Here is a 16,124-nt window from a genome sequence, read left to right as displayed (position 1 = left end):
TTAGCCAAAAAGACAAATGTGCACCAGCTAAGTTATAACGTGAGCTTGTACGGGGCTGGGAGACGGATGGCTCAGCCAATAAAGCGCTTGCTGAACAGGCACAGGAGCTGAGCTCACATCCTCGGCACATGCAGAAAAAGCGGAGCAGGATGGCTCACCTCAATGATGCCCGTGCTAGGGATGCAGACACTGAGGGGGCCTGGGAATTGCTGGCCAGCACAGCTCAGCCAGTGACTTTCCAGGATGAGGGAGGGCCCTGTGTTCTGTTAGGGTTTGGGGTGTTTTGTTTTGGTTTGGTTTTTTGGGTTTTTGTTTTGTTTTGGTTTTGTGCGTGTTTGTTTGTTTTGGTTTGCTTGTGCGTTTGTTTTGGTTTTGTTTGTGCATTTGTTTTTTATCAACTCGATACATGGGTCACCTAGGAAGAAGGAATTTCAGTTGAGACAATGCCTCTGTGGCACTGGCCTGTAGACGGGTCTGTGGGGCATTTTGTTGATTAATGTTTGATGTGTAAGGGCCCAGCCCACTGTAAGCGGTGCCAGCCCTGGCCAGATAGTTCTGGGAGGTATAAGAAAGCAAACTCAATGGTCCAGTAAGTGGCATTCATCCATGGCTTCTGCTTCAGTTCCTGCCTTGAGTTCCTGCCCTCACTTCCTTCAGTGATCAGGATGTGCAAGCCAAATAAACCCTTTCCTCCCCAAGCTGCTTTTGGTCATGGTGTTTAACACAGCAAGAGAAAACAAACTAGGGCACCTCAAAAAATAAGTGGGAAGCTACTTGAGGAAGACCCCTACCATCATATTCACCCCCATATATGAACATGCACATATATACCATGCATATACCAAAACCATAAATAAGCATACACAAAGGAAAAAACAAATCGTTAGAGGCAGCTGGCATACTATGCATAAATGAGATGGAATCTTGATTTTTGTTTCTTGTTCGTTTGTTTGTTTGTTTTTCATTCACTAACTGCTCTGTTTGTTCCAAGAGTTTCTATTCTGGAGCCAGGTGTAACTCAAACGTCACTCTGGTCTAGCCTTGCTATGTGAGCCTCCGCTGTCTGAGCTATGGAACAGGATAATGTCTGGCTGACCTTAGAGGACCTAAATTCCCACAGGTAAAGGTAACACCTCATGCGGGGCTTTGCACAGCAGTTCCCCACTTCTCAGCTGGTGATGAAGCCTCTGCCCTTGAAGCAGAGTAAAGGCCTGGGCCTGGCTCCGGCACCATAGGTGAAACACAGGTGGACAAGAGTCCCTTCCGGCCAGACTCTTCATGATGCTGAAGGCTGCATCGCCAATACACATGAGCAATGAGACTTCAGACTTTACCCTGCAGAGCTGGGAATGTAGTTCAGTATTAAAGGACTTGCCTGGCCCACTTGATCAGGCCCTAGGTTCAAACCTCACTACCACCAAACAAGAAGGGAACAAAACAGTGAGAACAAAAAATGTGCATCATGGCTCTACCTGCGCTTGCCCTATAACTTCCTGCAAGCTCTTGATAGCTCCCAGGAGACCTCACATCCACTGCAGTGAGCGGCCCTCCTAGCAAACATTAGGTAAGCGTAACTTATCAGCACCAATCCAGGATGAGGTGATGGGAGCTCAGAGGAAGCCAGAACAGGGGGCGGTGCTTGGGTTTGCATCCTGGCCAGATGGTCTCCACAATTCCTGATTTTTTGTAATCTTTTCTACTCTCATCCACTTGGCCTGGGGCTCCTGGGTCATAGCAAACTAGCAATGAGCAGAGGAGAGCAGAACCGGTTTAGGCCACCAGAGATCCAGGCTGACATCACTATCCAGATCACCAGCATTCTGTCCAGCTAGCAAGGAGGCAGAGGGCAAGGAGCTGGAGGTCTAATCAAAAGGGCAGCAGGAGGCCATGGGGCCAGCAACAGAGGGTGGAACCAGAATTTAAAGCATGCGGGGTCAGGGGTCAAACAAGCCAAATCAATCAAAGAGTTAAGTCACTTCACAGAAGTGAGTCCTGGAGGCGGAGGAGTGGAGGAACGGCTTCTGTCCTGAGGAAGGGTGATGTGGGTAGGTGAGAAGAAAGACAGCTAAGACTGAAATGACCTGGGTAGGAGCCCGGGACTGCTGACAGCATCTTACGATGTCACAACTCTCCCCATGCTGTATACTGCACTGTTATGACACCCACTTTAAAGGTGGGAAAATGACAAAAGAGTAGTTAAGAACCTTGTTTGAAGCCAACAGCGTGCTGAGACCCAGACTGGGACTCTGAGCTGGCTCTGGAGAGCTGTCACCTTCAGTTCTCGACACATACACAGGCTGCTGTCTGCTGACACAGGAGTGGACGGGACTACATCACAGAGAGGTGGTATCTAGCCCAGAGGCAAATGCCTTCTTTGTTTATCTTCCTGGAAATGACAGGCTGCTGGAGGAACCCCCGTTTCAGGAGGAAAGAAAAAGCACACTTAGTAACTGCAAATTTACCACTTGCTGATAGCATCAGCAGCTTTCCGAGGAGGCGAGGAGGCAGTCTCCCAGAGGCTGATGCAGCCCCAGGCAGCAGAGATTGATCATCTCTCTCATGATCTCACCTCAAAGAAAATGATCACAAAGTCAAGGCCCACAACCATCCCCACAGTAGTCAGACGCGTGGCTGCATCCCTGCCGTAAATCAAAGGCGATGCCCAGCTTTTCATCAGATGCCTGCAGATAATTCCCCTGCCATTTTCCAGCTAGGCGTCGGAGGGCCACAGCTAAAGGGTTAACATCTCATTTCCTCTTGTCTTTCAAGCCCTAATCCCCATCCTGAGCTGGGTGCATTCCAAGCCCACCTGGAGCAGGTCAAGACCAGCTTCCAGCCCATGACTGGTCCTTCATTTCCCCTGGCAGGAGATTAGATGAGGCACCCATTAATCACTCATTACCTCTGTCTTCCCTGCTGGTCAGACCTCAGGCAGCCTGCCAAGGGGCCTGGGAGGGTGCCTGGGAGCCGGCCAGTGCCACCTTCCCGGGGACAAGACACAGAGGCACAAGCCTGGCTCGGGACTCCAGGGACCACACCCAAGCAGAGGGAGAACACTGCCTATCTTCCACCTAAGCTATCCTTAAGGCTCCCAGACCACAAGCACCTACTGCTTAACTAAAGGATTAGGGAAAGAAAGAGAAATAAACTAAAAGTGGCCACTTTCCCCAAGATGACAATCGCCAGGGAGAAAAACCGCTGCCCACCTGGTGTTTGTGCCCTTTAGAGGACCCAAGGGGAAACTGGACAGGAAGTGCGGAGAAGACGGGATGCTGGCTGGATGATTACCGTAGTGCAGCTGGGTTGGCGTGCAGGGCAATAACAGGCAGTCCTTCAGACAGAACCTGCACCTGACAGGCTAAGTCTGTATGCAAGTTTCTTCTGGAATAGGTTTAGTGAGTGCCCACTGTGTCCAGCACTCACCAGTCAGAGGAGACAGGAGAAATGGGAAGTGACACTGAGTACCTACTCTGCACCCAGGCTTTGCCTAGGGGGCTTCAAACCCACACCAGCCTCCAGGCCACCTATCCCATTGTTCTATGTGAAGATCAGTGTGGGAGAAGGAAAAGTAGAAAGAACTGTTAAGTGAGAATCTGCCATAGGTCAGCCAGCACTCTAGGGAAGAAGCGTGCCTGTGGCTAGCCTAGCCTGGCCAGCACTATTTGGAAGATTACAGCCTGTGTTGTACCCCCACCAGCTTGGGGTTTTCAAACCAAGGCATTCTGATCTTTCTTCTTCACACTTGTTCAGACTTTGGGACACAAGGGCCGGGCTTAGATGCTTTCAGGGAAGACAAGAAGGATGTGTTGAGCTTTCAAAAACTTCTTTTCCAAGGCCTCTTAAACAACAGCAAAAGGGGAGCTCTCTTGAACTCACAATCCCCCCACTCACTCCTTTAGGTCAAAGTTAAGGCCCTCTGATATAAATAAGAAAAGAGAGAAAGAAAAAGAGAGACAGAGAGAGAGAGAGAGAGAGAGAAAGAGAGAGAGAGGAGAGAGAGAGAGAGAGAGAGAGAGAGAGAGAAAGAAAGAAAGAAAGAAAGAGAGGCTGGCATAGCGATACATGCTTATACCAATCCTGGGACAGAAAAAAAGGCATGTCCCTGGGACACAGATTGACATTCTATGGCCTCTGTGGTGCACATGCACACATGTAGGTGCAAATGCACACGTGCATGTGTGTACACACACACACACACACACACACACACACACATAAGCCAGGACAACTAAGTCAGGCATGACAGCAAACACCCATGATCTCGGTGTTCCAGTACCTGAGGTAGGAGGATGACCAGCTCAGGTTCCAGTACCTGAGCTACATGTTGAGCACCCTTGTCCGAAAGGGGGGGTGGGGGGTGGAACAAGCCATTTGTGACAGACCCTCATCTGTCACTACAGTCTCATTTTTGGCTCAAAAGGCAACCAGGGGCTGAGATCTTCAAAGCCACGTGTGCCTAGGACTCAGTTTCTCCCTCCCCTGTCTCCTGGATGCTCTGCTCATGCGTGCACATGGATATTCATATTAATTCTTTCACCTCCTCCTCCCGCCCGCCCCGTTTTGTTTCTCTCTCCCTGGGTGGTCATTTATCAGCTTCTCTCCTCTCAGCCCCTGAAGGGCAATGATACATCCTTGCTCAGTATGAGCCCCCAGCACACAGTAATAATCCCTGGCATACAACGGATGTTCAGAAGTATTTGCTGGGGGAAAATCCAATGGAAGTGAATACTGGGGAGCCATTGTGATTTCGTGCAATGTGGTGAAGTCAGAATTTCAGAAATATTCATCTGTCAGCATGAAAGAAGATGGATTACAAGGAAGAGAGCCACCCAAGGCTAGTAGGCAGGAAGGGAAATTGTTACTGTAATTTGGACATGGTTTAAAGTAGGGGCAGGAAAAGAGTTTGAGAGATCGTGAAAGAAAGAATGTGGAAGGGTTTGTGATAAATGAGCTCTGCATATAGGGGATGGGATAAGGGTGCTGGGGGGCACTTGAACATGGATACCAGCAGCCAATAGGGATAAAAGTGATGCCCTGAAGGACAATGCGGAGGGTAGAGAGGAACTCTGTGGGCAACAGACAAGATCGCTCAGCAAACAAAAACGTCAAGCCCTGACCTTCCTCCCAAACTGTATTCTGTTCCTCTCCTTTCACACCTGGCCATGAGACTTGGCCATGGCACAGCGGGTAAGGGTGAGGCAATGGTGCCCTGCCCTGGGCTGGGCATGGAGACCACCGGAGCCCTGCCATCCTCACAGTGAGGCCAATGCCATCACTTGTGCCAGCAGTGGCTCCTCATGTTCTCCTCACCCAAACTCATTCATTCTGCGAGGCTGGACCTTTGGGAATTCCCGGCTCCAGCCCTGCAGAGGTTTATGGGAAAGCCCCGGGACTCTCGGCTGCTTCCGCGCATTGATTTTCAGGGTAGGATTGCATTTTTCAAAGGAATTCAACTACGGTGCCAACAAAAATCTATAGGAATTGAGTAGGGCTACATTTAAATGACAGCTTATTTTAAAATGTTTGCTCCTTTGTACACAGAGGCCCAGTTAAGGTCCTCTCAAGCCCAGCAACTGTGTCACTTCCATCTCCACCAGGTCAGAGACATCAGCGATGTCATGACAATACAGTGGCTCTAAAAGGTGTGAGATCTCAGCTGCTGTCTGGGCATTGCAGATGCAAAGGAAGTTGGGCACGATAATTCCTTGGCGTCCTGGGCTATATTTCACTCACTCCAAATTCTAATGGGCTTCAATCAGCTTCCCAGAATCAGGCTTCAATTCACCCTACTGCCTGCAAAACGGAGAGACACTGTCAGATGAGGGGTGCACTTTCCACGGCACAGAAAGCTGGGGGACTTCTTAAAATCTCTCTAGACCCATAATTCCACATGCTAAGTGGGTGTCTCAAATCAGCTTCCCAAGGTACGGCTGCAGTTATTTCTAAGAAAAATGAAACTTCATTTCTAGATCTCTCCCACTTCAAGGTGAGCAAGTTGGTCCAAACGCTAATTTTTCAATCACATTAGGGCTACAGTTCTATGAGCTGTATCCCAGGCTGACAGAAACAGCAGGTCCACTTGGGCTAGCAATGACACTGGGCTGCAAAGACTAACCTGACCTAGGGGTCAGAGGCTTTCTAGAAACCAAAGTGTTGGAGGCTCCAGATTGGGGCTCTGGGGCTGCTGACACTCCACCAGCAATCCCAGGCTAAGCAAAGGAAAGCAAGGCTGGGGTAGGGGTACAAGCGCAGCCTGTGCAACTCAGGAGTTCCCCCTCTGAGATGAACAGACCTCAAAAGGGCTAGTTTGCTACTTCCCCCACCCCAGATGGCCTGGCTCTGGAGTTAAGGGGGAGTAAGGGAAAAACTCCCAGGAAACGGGAAGAGAAAGGATGAGGAGGGGAGTGGAAGGTGAAAAGGAAAGAGAAGATGGAGAGTAAAGGGAATGAGGGAGAAGGGGAAGCTGAAAGGAAGGGGGAAAAGAATGGAAAGAGGAAGGGAAAGAGAAGAGGAAATAGAAGAGAACGGGAAAGGGAAGAAGAAGGGGAAGTGGGGAAGGAAGGAGAAGAGGACGGGAAGAGAAGGGAAGAAGCAGGTACAATGATCCGAGCGACCCTGGGCCCCGACAGACCCACGCGTGCCAGGTTGCGTGGCTGCCCCGGGCTCCGGCGAACGGCGGGCCGGACTGCGCATTCTGCTCACCTGGAGCTAGTCCGGAGCGTCAGCCTCCTCAGCTCCGCGTGCTTCCCGAGCGCCGCCGCATGGACGGCCGCTTGCCCCGCACGGGCTCCCGCTGCGCCCCGGCGAGTCGGGTGCGCGGGCGGCAAGCGAGTCCCCAGCGCGCACAATTCAGGCGCGGAGTCTGCGGGCGGAGAGCGCGGTCCGTGCGCCCTGCCCTCCCGCGCGGCCTCCCGCTGTCACCTCCAGCCGCCCCTGCCGCCCCCTGGCGGCCGTATAGGGGAGAGCCGGCTCTGACCCACCCCGGTCCCCGGGGATGAGGGGTTCTTTAAATCCGTGATGCTGCCGGACCCCTGGAAACCTCGAGAAGAGAAATCCACCAGCAGAGGCAGGAGAGGGGAGGACGGTCTGGACAGAGGCTGGAGGGCTGGTTAGAGACTGGAGAGTGGTGATGGAGGAACTTAGAGGGCTCCCGGGCTGGTCAGGGTCGTCAGTGGAAGAGCGAAGAGGAAGACAGAGAGGACCAGAGCCTGAAAGTCAGTTTGTGGGAGCTTTCTGGACATCCTTGAGTATTGAGGAACAGCCATTCTGGTTGCAACCACGGGGTTAAGACTGGTTTTCAGTGAAGCCTTCTTTCTGGCTTCCAGGGTTAGAGGACACCCCTAAGAAAGAAACTCCCCAAGAACCAGAACAACTCAGCATGCCTTCTTGATCTAAGGTCCTCGGGCTTGCCCTCAAGCGCCTTTGCCTGCTAAGCCAACTTGTTGCTCCGACTGCCAATTCCTTGAGTCCACGCACAAAGCTAAAATGTTTAAATTCAGTCCACGCGCCTAGAACTGGGAGAAGAAAGCAAGAAAGAGAAAACGTCCCTCTTTCCCCGAGAGGGCAGGATGGCCTTAAACAATCTAAGAGACATCCGGGCACAGGAGTCGCTCTCCCTTGATGTGAATCAGCGTGTTTGCTTATGGCTGCCACAAAAGCCTGCCTGTAGGGGGTGTTCGGGAAAGGGCAGGTGTACCTGTGTGTAGAGGTGGGTGGCTGCAGAATGCAGGCACTCTACCTTAGAGCCAGGCCGCATGAGGGGTAAGTGTGCTATGGTATGCTTTGTGGGAACAGAAAGATACCCCTCCAAGAAAAAGAAAAAGGGAGCTGGGAAGCACAAGAGATGAGGCCAAAGGAGAACCAATTCTGAGTGCCTGGCACCTGGGTACAGCTGACACTGACTGAGTCCAACTGGTTCAAACAAACACGTTCTGATGAGAGGCACCTGGTGTGCAGTGTGGCTGGAAGAATCCTGGTCCAGGTCCAGGAAATCAAATCTCCAAATTCTAACTCGTTTCATCCATTTAAAACTGATTAGCAGGTGTGATGTGCCCGTGTCCCCCCGCCTCCCCCCCCCCCACAGTCCCAATATTCCAGTGGTGGCTGCAGGACGATGGGGGTGGGGCAGAACTCAAGGTCATCCTTAACCTCCTATCCAGTTTGCAGCTAACCCGAGATGCATGAAATTATGTTTCAAACAACAAAGACAATATAGCCAAGCTTATTCGTGCAAAGCCTATAATCCCAGGTACCAAGAGGCTAAAGCAGGGGTATTGAAAGTTTGAATCCAACCTGGACAACATAGTGAGATACTGTCTTAAAACAAAGAGTGCAAGCTGGGCGGTGGTGGCGCACGCCTTTAATCCGAGCACTCAGGAGGCAGAGGCAGGTAGATCTCTGTGAGTTCGAGACCAGCCTGGTCTACAGAGCTAGTCCCAGGACAGGCTCCAAAGCCACAGAGAAACCCTGTCTCGAAAAACCAAAAAAAAAAAAAACAAAAACAAAAAAACAAAAAAAAAAAAACAAAGAGTGCAAACGTGTCTTTGGGGGTAGTGGAGGGCAGAATGTCTACCAGGCACACATGAGCCCGGGGTCTATCCCCAGCACCAACAGAAATAAGAATTCTTAAAGAACAATGGCTATTTGCTAAACAGGATGCAACAGGATGCGGCAGGAACAGCACAGGAGGAAAGGACATGGGTTTCTTTATGGCTTCACTTTTGAAGAAATGTTGGGCTTAAACCTGCAAAGATAAAAAGGAGAATAAATAAAACCTTCCTATCCCTCCCCCTTCTCCACCCTCCCCCTCTAATGTTAACATGTCACATAACCAAAGTGCATTGTTAGTGACCAGGCTCATTTGACCTAGACTGGTTCTCGGGGACTGATCCTGATCCACTTAAAAAGTTTAGAGGTTAGGAGCACGGCCTGCTCTTCCAGAGGCCCTGAGTTCAATTCCCAGCAACCACATAATGGCTCACAACCATCTACAATGAGGTCTGGTGCCCCCTTCTGGCGTGCAGGCACATATGCAGACAGAACACGGTATACATAATAAATAAATAAATCTTTTTTTAAAAAAAGTCATCCAGGTGGTGGCAGCACACACCTTTAATCCCAGCCCTCGAGAGGCAGAGGCAGGTGGATCTCCGTGAGTTCAAGGTCAGCCTGTTCTATAGAGAGAATTCCAGGACAGGCTCTAAAGCTAAAGAGAGAAACCCTGTCTCAAAACACCAAAAAAGAAAAAAAAAATTTTTTGGCATTCTGAACTCTTTTTGCTTGTGCCACAGAAGGTTCTCTTTATTCAGGAAAAATTAGTCAGTGAGCTGGGGAGATGGTTCAACAGTTAAAAGAGAGCGCTTGCTGCTGTCCCAGAGGCTAGAGCTCAGTTGCCAGCACCGGTATTAGGCAGGTCACAACCACCTGTGTGTGACTCCAGCTCCAGGGGATCTGACACCCTCTTCTGGCCACTGTGGGCTCTGCACACACATGGCAACCACTCATACCAGCATACACATAAATAAAAATATATCTTTAAAACAAACCCCCGTTGTTATAAGTTGAGATCTTTGCATTAGAGCACTTTAAGAATTTATACTAAAGTAGTAAGCTTCCCTTTTCCCACCAAGTGTTTACTGTGTGGCTGTAAATCCTTTTACCAGTAGAATGTCTCTTGAGGCCACACTTCCCAATCCTGAACGTGCACGAGTGGGTACTTCAGGGGCTGTGTCCCAGCCGGGATGGAAACAGTGGTTAGCTGCTAGCATTTCAAGGTGGAAAGAAAGCAGACACCCAAGCCTCTCATTTCAGCCTCCTGCTGAGTCGCTAGGCTCCCTCTCGGTTCTTGTGAATTTACCTACGCTGTAAAGTCAAGACAGGCTTGGGCTGAGCAAACAAGGAGGCATGGGTCGAATGCTGAGCTTGTCTGCCTGACAGAATTAAGAATCACCTAGGAGACACCCCTTCACTGTGTCTGTGAGGGGGTTGATTAAGGTAGGAAAACCCAACCTGGATGACCACATGCGGGTGGCATGTTCCTTTAGCTGGGGCTCTGGACTCTAAGTCTAGAGGAGAGGAAGGCAGAACATTGGCACATTGAGGCTGAATAAAGTCCTCCTTCTCAAAGTTGCCTTGGTCAGAAATGTTGTCAGGGTCAATAAAAACAATAACAAAGCCTCTTCAAGTGCTGATAAACTTACTGTTTTAAATCATTTCTTGGGGGCCAGCAAGACAGTTCAGCAGGTAAAGGTGCTTGCCACCAAGCCTGAAGACGTAAGTTCAATCCCCAATACCTACATGGTGGAAGGCGGGCACTGACTGCAGTAAGGTGTCCTCTGCCTTCCATAAACTCTATGGTATCACGTGTGCTCCCCTAAGATAAAGAAAGGGTGCAATTAAAAATAAACTACTACAAATCAAATTTAAGTATTCTTGGATAAATGTTCTGTCCTGCTTGCCTCCTTAACTTGCTTCTTTTTTTTTTCTCCTTCTTACAGAGATCTGGGATAGTAACTGACTCTGTGTCCATACTGACTCTGTATCCTTGCCTGTGGCTGGCTGCAACTTGACCTGTAACATGACTACATGACAGACCAGAGACTAATTTGTCTGCAGCCAGAGTCTCTGGGGTCGCGGGGGTCAAGGTATTTGGACGGACTGTCAGGGGACTGTCGGGGATTCCCATGAGCTGTCGCAGGGGCTTCATGCACACCTCTAGCTATCTTGCTCTGGCCTTTCTATTTCTAACGCTCTCTCAGCCACATCCTGTCAGCAGAGATAGCGAAGTGGCCTTACCTGGTACTGCGCGACTTCTGGAATTCCAAACATTCAGACTATGTCTCTTTTTCCCTCTTTCAGCCAGGAGGCAGCCTTCCCTCTGCAGTTGCTTCTCACTGAGAGTAGCAGTGCTGGAGGGAAGCAGGAAGAGAGAGGATGAGTGACCCAAGTAAGAGGGGGCAGACCGGGCAAGCTTGTTCTAGAAAGCGGGAGGCAGAGGCAGCCTGGGGTAGCCACAGCTCAGAGTACAAGAGAGGAAAATGAGGGATGTGGGGCAGGGATGACTGGGAAGCAGCTATCTGATTAATAATCACGAGATAACCACAATGGCTAGACCTTGTTCCATCAGAACCAATAGAAACTGCAGGCTGGTGCATGGGCCCAAAGCTCCTGCTGTCCCAGATGATGAATTAGAGAGCCTTCCAGCGAAGAAGTGGTAGCTGCCAATCAACAAATAGAGACGTGTATGGTTTTAGATAACGGAGAAAGCTATTCTGTGCTAGCCCATTCCATGCCAGTGATGCTTATGACCATTTCTGAATGTTGTATCATTTTCAGACAAATAAAAGAAATCCCGGTGGGAATGGCACTAGGCCCCTTTTTGTTATTTTTTTTAAATATATATTCAAAGTAATGCAAAAAAGTCATTCCACAATTCTCTTGTAATGAACATACTCAAAGCGAAATAAAACAAATTCATCATTATAAAGGAATGTTGTTTGCATTCCCTCCTTCCTGGGAGACTCTCCTAATAAGGTCTTGTCCTTCACCCATCGCACACAATGCCTCTTCTACCTCCTGTGGCCAATACTGCAAACCCCCAAGACAGCCAGAGGGGTGAGGAAGCTCCACCAGCAAGCAATGGCTGTGTTTAAGCTAATCAGCTTCCATTGCTGGAAATCACTCTCTCTTCAGCCCCATTGGCTTCCCTTCTGTAGCAAGCTGGCTTTCTTGTTGAAGGGGTGCTATTAGTCAAGCCTGGGAGAAGCAGCAAAGCCAATGGGCATTGGTCAGCAGCAGTTTATGAGGAAACCAAGGCACTGCAGCCCAGAAGACAAGTGGAGTCTAGTTGATGATTTCACCTTGCCTCGACCACCTCCATCCCTCCTCGCTTTCAAAGACCATGTACCGTGGCCACCAGTGACACCTCACTAGACTTGACTGACCCGGTGTAAATTTTAATTTTTTGTGTGCAGGTATGTGCTTATGTTTACATATGTGTACTTGTGCATGTGTGTGCATGCATGCAGGGATGGCAATTAACCTTGGGTTTATTTCTCAGGAGCCATCCACCTTGGCTTTTTAATTTTAATTTAATTTTATCTTATTTTATTTATGCATACAGGTGTTTTGCCTGCACATATGTCTGTGTACCACATGTGTGCCTGGTACCCACAGAGGCCAGAAGAGGGTGTTGGATCCTCTGACACTGGTGTTGTAAACAGTTATGAGGCACCATGTGGTTGCTGGGGATCAAACCTAAGTCCTCTAGAAGAGCAGCCAGTGCTCTTAACTGCTGAACTCCAGCCCCTTTCCCATCTTGGTTTTTGAGACAAAGTGTCTCACTGGGACCTAGGGCTCACCAATTAGGCTGGAGTGGCTAGCCAGGGAGCCCCAGGGATCCACCTGTCTCTGCCTCCGGAGCACCAAGTTTATAAATGTGTGTCACCACACCTGGCTTTTGCATGCGTGTTGCAATGGTCCTGGTGCAGGCCGTTGACAAACTGTTCCCTCAGGCCCCTCTGTTCTTTCTCACCCTTTAATATTTCCTGTCTAACGGCTCTGTCCATGAAGCTAGGAAGTCATTGTTTATTAAGGAGCAGTTTGGTGTTAGACAGTGGAGGCCTGAAACCTGTGTCAGCATCAGTCTCTGGCCACCCATCATAGAAAACATGCCCACTCCAGCTGTGATCGTCCCACTGGTACAACGGGAAGCCCAAGGACACCTGTTGGAAGAGAAAGAAGCCACTCACACATCTTCCGAAGCCTTTTCCAGCTCCCAGATCTACCACTGGCTCAGAGAATGCAAGAGGGAAATTACATGGCTCATTGTGGAGCCATCTGGGAAAACATGACATACACAGAGAAGTATGTGGCTTCTCTTTTTTCAAAAACCATTTCAAGCTGCATTTGAAATCACGTCTTTCATTCACCACAGTGTGGAGGATTGCTATATACCCACAGTGTGGAGGATTGCCATACACCCACAGTGTGGAGGATTGCCATACACCCACAGTGTGGAGGATTGCCATACACCCACAGTGGCACATCAGGGTTGCAGGACAAGGTCCCCACAGCCCACATCTTGGTCATGGACCAAGCTCCCATGCTTGCTGATTTCTGGGGAGAGTCACAGAGCTCATGTTGAGGACTGAGCAGCTCCCATATTTCCCTTGAATCGGATGCCAATTCCAAACCACAAGACCGTGTACAGGGTCAGCTTCTTCCTTGTCCATCTTGTCTGTTTATGCTCATGGAATCCTAGAGGTAAGAGAGGAGGTTTTCTCTTATTCTTTATGTAGTCCAGGCTAGCCTTGAATTCGAGGTAATCCTTTGTAGCTTTCAAAGTCCTAAGGTCACAGATATTTGCAGCTATACTCTGCTGCTAAAAACCTTAAATTTAAATATCATACATGCCAGGCGGTAGTGGCGCATGCCTTTAATTCCAGCACTCAGGAAGCAGAGGCAGGCAGATCTCTGAGTTCGAGGCCAGCCTGGTCTACAAAGTGAGTTCCATGACAGCCAAGGCTACACAGAGAAACTTTTTCTTAAAAAAAAAAAACTCCCCAAAAAGCCAAAACAAATAAATAAATATTATCTACATTAAACCTGTTTTTTTTTGTATGTTTTTTTGGTGTGTGTGTGTGTGTGTGTGTGTGTGTGTGTGTGTGTGTGTGTTTTAAAGACAGGGTTTCTCTGTGTAGCCCTGGCTGTCTTGGAACTCACTCTGTAGACTAGCTTGGTCTTGAACTCAGAGATCTGCCTGTCTTTGCCTCCTGAATGTTGGTCTTAAAGGAGTGCACCACTACTGCCCAGATAAATCTGGGTATTTTCAGCCCCATGTAAAGGATACTTCATCTAATCAAGTTATTTATTTTCCTCCTTTGAGGGTAAAAGAAAAAGCACCAATGGACCCATTCCCCACTCCCCACACAATACAGGTTTGTCCTGAGTCCCAGCCAAGTAACATGCACCTACAGTTTCTGCCATTCCTTATGGATCTTTCCAGAACTCAGAAAGCCTGTTCCCCAAGCTTCTCGGTGTGTTCATGAAGAGTTTTTTTTAAATAATTTATTTAACTTTATTTTATGTGGATTTGGTGTGACAGTATCAGATCCTCAGAAACTGGAGTTATAGACAGTTGTTAGCTGTCATGTGGTTTCTGGGAATTGAACCCAGGTCCTCTGGAAGAACAGCCAGTGCTCTTAACCGCTGAGCCATCTCTCCAGCCCCTCATGAAGAGTTTTGAGGCCCAAGAAGCATTTTTCCTTAAAGCCTGGAGTCCGGCAACTGAGCTACTTGGGTACCATCTCACCCCATGTCCCCCTTCACAATGAGCGGCACCTATCCTGCCTCTGTTGGTCAGCAAGCTGTTAGCTACCTAGCCTGGACATCTTTCCTGGCAAACGGTCAGACTTTAATGAAGAAAGCTGCTGTCCCTTTAAAAGACTGTGAACACACCTGTAAGAAACCAGCCAAGGTCACCAAGTCACTCTGACTCATTCCTGCAGGTCACCTAGAGTAAACTGTGCTCTTTATACTACACTCTGTGCCCAGAAGCACTCATGTCTGCCGTCTCCTTTCTCTGAACATGCCTTCTTAAGAAAATACCCAATGCCCTCCCTTTTAGAACAGTGATACACTCCCTATACTGAGCATGCTCAGGAAGGTGCTTGCCCCTACCTTGTACATACCTTCCTGTATGTACAAGCTCTTCAGTGTATTCCCACATTGAGAGGAAATAACCCCACTGTTCTTATCTGCTACAAGCAATAAAACTTCTCCTGGTTTGTGGATGCTGTTAGAGAAGGTGGAGCCCTCTGCTTTGTCTGGTGGGTACCAGGACAGGTTCCTAGGAGTGGAAGGATAAATGCAAAACTGCCAAGCTGAAGAGCCAGAAAAACAAAGTTGGGTTGGGGAGGAGGGTAGTGGCTAGTGATAACAGCTGGGGATAATCTGGGCTCTAACCATGTGACCTTGAGCAGCCGCTTAACCTTGCTGAGCTCCAGAATGTTCTTCTGAAAAGGCTAGGTCTAACTCGCTGCCAGCTTTGCCCCAGTGGAAACGTGGGAACAGACTCTCATGCGCTCGACCTTCCTGCTGAGCATTCTGAGGAGCCCCGCTGCATCCGTCCATGGTGTGCTTAGCTAGATTGCCGTTCTTGGGTTGTCACAAGATCTTTCTTAAGGATAAACGAAGGGTCTGGGACAAGCAGAGAGCAAACACAAGCAAGAACAAATGTGGCGATTAAGATACAAATGTTTCCTGACCTGGTCTTGTGGATAGAAAATACACAGACTGGCGGAAAACCACACACCACCCAATAATCTGTAATCAGATGTTGTGGGCGGGTCAAAGGGTGCCCGCCTCCCTCCATTCTTCCTTCCTTCCTGCAGGTTGTTGCAAGAGAAGGAGGGAAATACATTCTCACAAAAATTAACTTTGATTGGGAGGTCAGACAAGTCCTTGTCAGCATCTGGAGTTCCCGGGAAGCTAATAAAGGCATCCTCTGAGGAAGGGTTTGTGAAGAGGAGGTGACGAGTCACGCAAGACATGAGTGTGTGATAAGAGAATGTGTGCCTGTGATCCTTGCTCTGCTGTGAGTGTGCAAGAGAATGCGTGCCTGTGATCCTTGCCAGCTGTGAGTGTGCAAGAGAACATGCTCTTATCATCCTTTCTCCACTCACTTTTCAAGCTTTTGGAAAAGCGATTTTATAGAATCTGAGGGTTTGTTTCTTTTTCCAGCTCTCAAGTGGCAATAGTGTCTCTTGTTATTTGGATAAGTTCAGCTTACAGAGGCTCCCCACTTCCTCCTCAGTGACAAGAGAGGATTTCACCTTCCTGTCCCCTTGAGCTTAAAGGCAGTCATGTGATGTGCTTTGGACAAGTAATATGTTTTCTTTTTTTTTATTCAAAAAATGTTGATCAAGATACAATGAAATCGGTGTACAGTTTATGGTGTCCGCTCCCAGAGGGGACAGGACTGTGTTGCGCCCTATCTAGCCTGAGTCTCAGAGGCCTGGGAGGAGCCTGGAACCCTCAACCTCTGTTGCTTCTTTTATTGTATTAAACTACTGAGATTGGAATTTATTACACAACACCATGACTCTTAACAGCTGTTGTTACAA

General features: G+C 48.9%; 1 protein-coding gene across 1 annotated transcript in view; it reads right to left on the bottom strand.

The window, feature by feature from the left end:
• LOC121466055 (thrombospondin type-1 domain-containing protein 4-like) overlaps nucleotides 1–6,885 on the bottom strand; it is a 282,146-nt gene extending 275,261 nt beyond the window's left edge. The window contains exon 1 of the mRNA XM_041679541.1: nucleotides 6,703–6,885. The gene's annotated coding sequence lies outside the window, so the exon portion shown is untranslated. The remainder of the gene's footprint in view (nucleotides 1–6,702) is intronic.
• Between the last annotated feature and the right edge of the window lie 9,239 nt (nucleotides 6,886–16,124).

Source organism: Microtus oregoni, unplaced genomic scaffold (genome assembly GCF_018167655.1).
Source record: "Microtus oregoni isolate MIOR12 unplaced genomic scaffold, Mior012 000032F_ref0000030, whole genome shotgun sequence".
NCBI classification, from domain to species: Eukaryota; Metazoa; Chordata; class Mammalia; order Rodentia; family Cricetidae; genus Microtus; species Microtus oregoni.
The sequence above is the reverse complement of the archived record's forward strand: the minus strand, read 5'-3'. Positions and strand labels throughout refer to the sequence as shown.